Source organism: Setaria italica, chromosome I (genome assembly GCF_000263155.2).
Source record: "Setaria italica strain Yugu1 chromosome I, Setaria_italica_v2.0, whole genome shotgun sequence".
NCBI lineage: Eukaryota > Viridiplantae > Streptophyta > Magnoliopsida > Poales > Poaceae > Setaria > Setaria italica.
The window spans coordinates 5,086,057-5,092,703 of record NC_028450.1 but is presented as its reverse complement, the minus strand read 5'-3'; positions in this window follow the sequence as shown (position 1 = coordinate 5,092,703).

The following is a 6,647-nucleotide window of genomic DNA, read 5'->3' as shown; positions in this document are numbered from 1 at the left end:
CTAAAGGGGGTCACGGGAGCTCCTGGGAACTAGCCGTTAGACCCGGTACTAATGCTCACATTAGGTACTAATGCTCACATTAGTACCGGGTTAAAAACCAACCGGTACTAAGAGCTAGGATCAATGTTCAGTTTTCTAGTAGTGTTTGCAAAGAAAGGGAACCGTTCAGATTCAAGAGATAGGAAGAATTTCTTGGTTCTTGTTTGGAGATATGGATTTGAGAACTACTAAAACATGCGCTTGTTCAGGGTACTGATCTGGTCAGGGATTGGGCTTTCTGATAAAGTAAGGTGATTGATTCTATAGACTCCAAATCCGAAGCATGGCATAGGTATCAAAATAATCAAAATCCTCTCCTGTTTGCCCTCCTCCCCACGCTCCACGGACGCGTGCCGTTCAGTCGCGAGCCATGGCGATTTTGCAAGAAAATCCTTCGATTTTAGAATGAAAGGTGCCATGTATGGATACGCCCCACTCGTCCAATTAAGCACGCTAATGTTATGAGTACGCCTCAAAGGATAGTATAGAAGTAGCCACTACAGATTGTGGTTGAATTGTTTTTGTTAATTGACAGGTACATATTGTGTTTGGGGAATTGTTTTTGTTAATTAACAGGTAAAGGTACCAGTGAAAAGCTGATGGATTTCAGTTAACTAGCCAGCCCCGGTCAAATTGGCATGCAGAGGATTCAGTGACTAATGTGGATAGAATATAGCAGCAGCTGATAGAATGAGGGGGAGTGCAGAGAATGAGACTATAAGAGAAGCTGCTCCGTATCTGTTGTGCATTCAGTGAATGATTTTGTGATAGAATATTTCAGTGAATGATTCAACTAATCTTCCCAGAGGGTATAGTTTCTGCTATCGAATTTTTTCAGGATTGCACATCTGAGCCTTAATTACTCTAATCCTGACGATAATCAATTTTGGCATCTTGATACACTATGACATACCAACATGACTTGGCCTGTAACATTCTTAGACAGCAAGAGCTAGATTAGATCATGAGTGTGCTAATCATTTATCTACCATAACTTAAAGATAGTGGCGTACTGGCGTATACCCAGAAAGATTTGAAACTCTGAAATGAAACACTTCTCTATTGCATCAGAGACACTGGTTTGAGCATGTAAAGTGTAAACATTGATATTCTACTAATGAGGTTTTGGGCATCTTCTAAAACAGTTTGGTGGCAATCCAACTGGCGTATTCTGAAAGTGTTTGGCCATGTTATCTATCAATCATTTTCATGTTCTACATATTACAACCTAGATTGTACACACTCTTCTGCAATTTGCAAATTTTTGTTGTCATCTTTGGCAGCCTAGAGCAGTAGCGTAGTACTGTCTAAACTTCTTTGCCCTGTTTTCTTGCAGATTTGTCTGGGTTGGAAGCATAGATTCTTTATGCAAGTACGGAAAAACATTCATGTGGTGCTGCTAGTCCAAAGGCTACAGCTACTACTGGCGTCATCAGTTCATCAATTTAATATTTACCTGGTGTTCATATATATTAATGTTAATCACCAACGCTTGGACTTTTCTTTTTCATTTGCTTTCTTTTTATCCATATTACTGCAGTGGTTGCAGCTGTAAAGCAGCTGGCCCTAGTCATTCTGCAAGGACATATGGCACTCTAATCTTTGGTTCCCCGCTCAAATCTTACATTATTTTTGGCAATAGAATTCCTGTGATACTTCTAGAAATGTTTCTGAGAGCTTAATGCCATGTTCGTGACTAAAAAACTTTTTGAAGAAATTCTATGTTGTCCAAAACAGCCGCTGAACCAAACCAGAAACCGTAATAACCGAACCATGAACAGGGGCTACTCTCCAAGCTCCGTTCACTCGCTCTTATCCATCGTCGCCGTTGGCGCCTGCTCCTGCAGCTGCTGGCACTTACACACTCCTAACACGTTCGACAAAATGTTCACTCCCTCTTCAGTATATCATTCTTTTCCTGCAATCTAAATTAAAGCCCGACAAAAGTGACGATAATAAGTCTGTCGAGTGCATCAAATAGCAAGTACTACTCCACAGAGTACTGCCAGTTTACTGCACACTACTCCTGTTCCGCATCTTTGCCATCATGCACTCCTAAGTGCAGAGATCAAACTGTGTTCATATTAATTGCAGGGTAAAGTATTTGTAGCATGGCATTTCAAATTAATTGCCACCCCATAGGTATTAACATATTACTTATTGTAAGTTAATCTGTCCAAAAAAACATTACATCATTTGTTGCATGCTCGTTGTATGTAAATTCACAAAATTATGGGTGACCTATGCCAAAAAAACAGCTTTTGCAGTTTCTCACTATAGTATTTTGTGGATGTTACCATTGTTTAAACCAAATCAGAAATGGAGTTTAGAATTGGTGTACAGTATTGGAGATCTGGCACCGTATCAAGATCACAAATCTTTTAACTATGAGATGCAACTACCATTACACGTAGATGGTAAGTTGCATAGAGTGGAGTTTAAAATTGGTGTTGTATTGGAGATCTAGCACCGTATCAAGATCACAATCTTTTAACTATGAGATGCAACTAAAATTACACGTAGATGGTAAGTTGCATAGAGTCCCATGTCAATTGCCAATGCATAGAGTACATCCACAAGAAAATAAGAGCTCATAATTACTTAAATTTAGAGCACCGGCACTATCCAAAATGCTAAAAGGTACCTCCAACACGTTAAAAAACTGGCTAAAAATCCTAGGAGGCGCGGCTTACAGTTTCTAGTGCATCAATAAAGAGCTTGTCGTCGGGAAAGCAAGGGAGGGGGAGCCATGGGTATGCCATGGTGGCAAAAGAGCCATTGAAAACCACCCGAGAGGGCCATTTGAATGGTATTATAGAGTTCAAGGTTCATATCATAATACTCGATTGGGGAGTTATATAGATTTATTACCCTTTTATAGGGCGTGAGGAGTAGGTGAATTGGGAGTGGCGGCCAGCAAAAGGAGTGCAGTAGTATAGTTGGAAAATCATCGCAAGCAGTAGAAATATTGGGGTTCGCATGTACCTACCAGTGAAGCATAAATATGCCACCAGTTGGAGGCCTATTCATGCGTGCAATTGGTGAAGCCAAACAATAACAGAGATCATATGGGTGCTGAGCAATAATGCACCAAAATGTCGAGGTGGAGTACATGTCAGGGTATGTGACGTGGAAAAGAGATGATATTTTGTGGCAAATAAAATAGCAGTCGTTTGGCCTTCAATTATTTTATGTTTCGATACAAAGTACTATTTAGGTCAATTACTATCCTTTTTTTTAGGGAGTGAGGAGTGAGTTTTGTAGAGCAGTGCAGTGGGCGAATATTTGGGACTGGCAGCAGGAAAGGGAGAGCGGCAGTAGGGTTTGGACAATCATCTCAAGTATGATAACTCCATACATAGTATGCTTATGGAGCACAGTATCATAACCTAATCTCCATTTTGAATAATCAAGCACTAAATAATCAAGCTCTAAATTAATTTCGATAAAGAAAAACTTAACCAAATATACATTATTGGGTCAAATTCGCACTTGAACGTTGCTTCAAGTATCTGGCCATGTAGAAAAAAAATATATATTAACAGCCCTGGCACGTTGGCCAATTCGCCAAATTGATGTTTTTTTTTTGCCACATTTCCCTTCTTCATTTCTGAACAATGTATGCTTCTCCTAGCGTAATTACACTTGAACACATAATGTTATTGTTACATGTACAATAATTTAGTCATTTGGTAGCCATTCCTTTCTCAAATGCATTCGCAAAAATGCTTTTATTTGCACCATTTGATGCTCACCCACAGATGACAAGAGCTTGTGCACGCCGCTTGAATTATGAGGTGTGTTCATACCTTATAGCAAATACTAACATTTGTGAGGATAGGATGGCACTAAAGTCTTGTGATGTTTTATTGTTTATTAGGAACATGGGATCAGCACTACTTACAACGCAACTGACCACTGTTTACACAAAGCTCAAGTACTACCTCAAGTTTGGCTGCATAGTTTGCATCGAGCCGATCTCTATCTCTATCAACTTCAAGCTCTTCCTCAAGTTTAAGCTTGAGCCAGCAACCTCGCTTACACCAAAAAAGCACTACAACAATACGGACATAACTCTCTCATATGGGTCCAATGGAGGAGTTCTTGTGCTCGTTGGAAAGCTTATGAAGATACCTATCCAATGGATTTGGTCCCATAGTCATATTCCCCATGATTCAAACGGAGTAGTAAAAAAACCGTGCATGTCAGTCTTTGTAAGCATATATATGGGGCCAAGGAACTGGTTGTGAGCGCTCAGCTTGTTCATGGCACACAAACTCTAGAACATACGTATGTGTATTTGATGCCAAATAAAATAGCAGTCATCAGACTTTCATTATTCTCTGTTTAGATATGAAGTACTACAAGGTTAATTGCTATCTTTTTTATATGAGAGTGAGGGGTGCATTTGGTACAACGTACAGTGGGTGAATTAGAACGGGTGCCGGCAAAGAAGAGTATGGCACAAGGGCTTGGACAATCATCTCAAGAAGTACTGGAGATATATATTAGGTCTGCATAAATCTCACTGTGAATGTCGTACGTGCAGGAACTTATTATGAAATTCTCATTATAAATCAATTAGCTTCTAGCAAGATAATTCCTTATAAATAGTCCTCTCAAACAGCACACAGTATATACAAAATCTCTATTATGAATGATCAAGCACTAAGTATAGATGATGTCGCTTCTTATTTTCGCCAAATTTCACTTCTTCATTTCTGAACAATGTGTGCTTCTTCCGGTGTAACAGATGAACACATAGTGTTATTGCACATGCAAAAAAATTGACTAATTTGGAAGCCATCCCTCTCTAAATGCATATTCTAAAAACGTTTTGCACTATCGGATGCTCACCCGCCTGTAGAAATAGGTGAATATCCATTTCTACACTCGATGAGCCACGCAGTCAGTTCAGAAAGAGCCTGTACAAACAGCAACAAACCGACAACACTAGGCGGTTCATACTAGTGTCTTGTTTATCAATATAATAGGCAACCCTTCTGCCTCTTTGTTTCTCAAAAGAAAATGGATGTACTGCATGCAAATGGCAGTGACAAAAAAAATATCTGAAACAATATTGATGATAGTGTTTGATATGCAACTTACCGCCTTCGTCAGGAAGCTAAGTGTTGGAATGTTTGTACCTCATGAATTGGAGGAATCGAGTTTAGACTTTTAAATTGTTATTTTTGTATTTCATGAATGGGATCGAATTTTTGTTTTGGGAGAATACGAGACCTTCATTAACTCACACCATGATTACAACTCCTGGAAGCTAACTTTATAAGCCAGCCCAGAGTATAGCCAATCTAGAAAATGATGTATAAAATCATGACATAACCTTATCCATTGATGTGGAATTTCTCAATATTTTTAGATATGAAGTACTACAAGGTTAATTGCTATCCTTTTTATATGAGAGTGAGGAGCGCATTTGGTACAACAGTGGGTGGATTAGAACTGGTGCTGGCAAATAAGAAGAATGGCAAAAGGGTTTGGACAATCATCGTCTCAAGCAGTGGAGATATTAGGTTTGCACAAGTCTAACTGTGAATGTCGTGCGGGAACTTATTATGAAATTCTCATTATAAACCATTAGTTTCTAGCAAGATAATTCCATATAAATAGTCCTCTCATACAGCACACACGGTTTATACAAAGTCTTTATTATGAATGATCAAGCACTAAGTATAGATGTCACATATGAGTTGTTACAATTGCCACATAAAAATATAATTGGATATAGGATGGCATATGATTACTACATTGTAGTATATTACCCGCAAAACACAATCAAGAGATAATGAACCAAATATATATTATTGGGTTCTTTTCATATACCATCATATTTATGCGTAGAGAATGTCGTCACGTCAAAACTTGGCACATGCACTTTTCTTAATTAAGAAGTATCCGGTCATTTAGAAGGAAAAGCTGTAACAGTCCTAGCACGTTGCCCCCCATTATTGGCAAATCGTCGCTCTTTTTTTGGCCAAATTTCCCTTCTTCATTTCTGAACAATGTGTGCTTCTTCTAGTGTAACACATGAACACAAAATGTTATTGTCACATGCAAAAAAAATTGACTAATTTGGTAGCCATCCCTCTCTGAAATGCATATTCTCAAAAAACGTTTTGCACCATCGGATGCTCACCCGCCTGTAGAAATAGGTGAATAATTAATCATTTATGCACTCGACGAGCCACAGACGGTTCAGAAAGCTCCTGTACAAACAGCTCCAAACCGAAAACACTAGGTGGTTTATACTAGCTAGTGTATTCTTTTTCAATATAATATATAGCAGGGGCAACCCTGTATGCCTCTTTGTTTCTCAAAAGAAAACGGATGTACTGCATGCAATGGCAGTGAGTGACAAAAAATATCTGAAACAAAATTGATGATAGTGTTTGATATGCAACTTACCGCCTTCTTCATCAGGAAGCTATAAGTGTTGGAATGTTTGTACCTCATGAATGGGAGGAATTGAGTTTAGACTTTTAAATTGTCATTTTTTGTCTTTCATGAATGGGATCGAGTTTTTCTTTTGGGATCGAGAGCTAGCTTCATTAACTCACACCATGATTACAATTCCTGACAGCTAACTC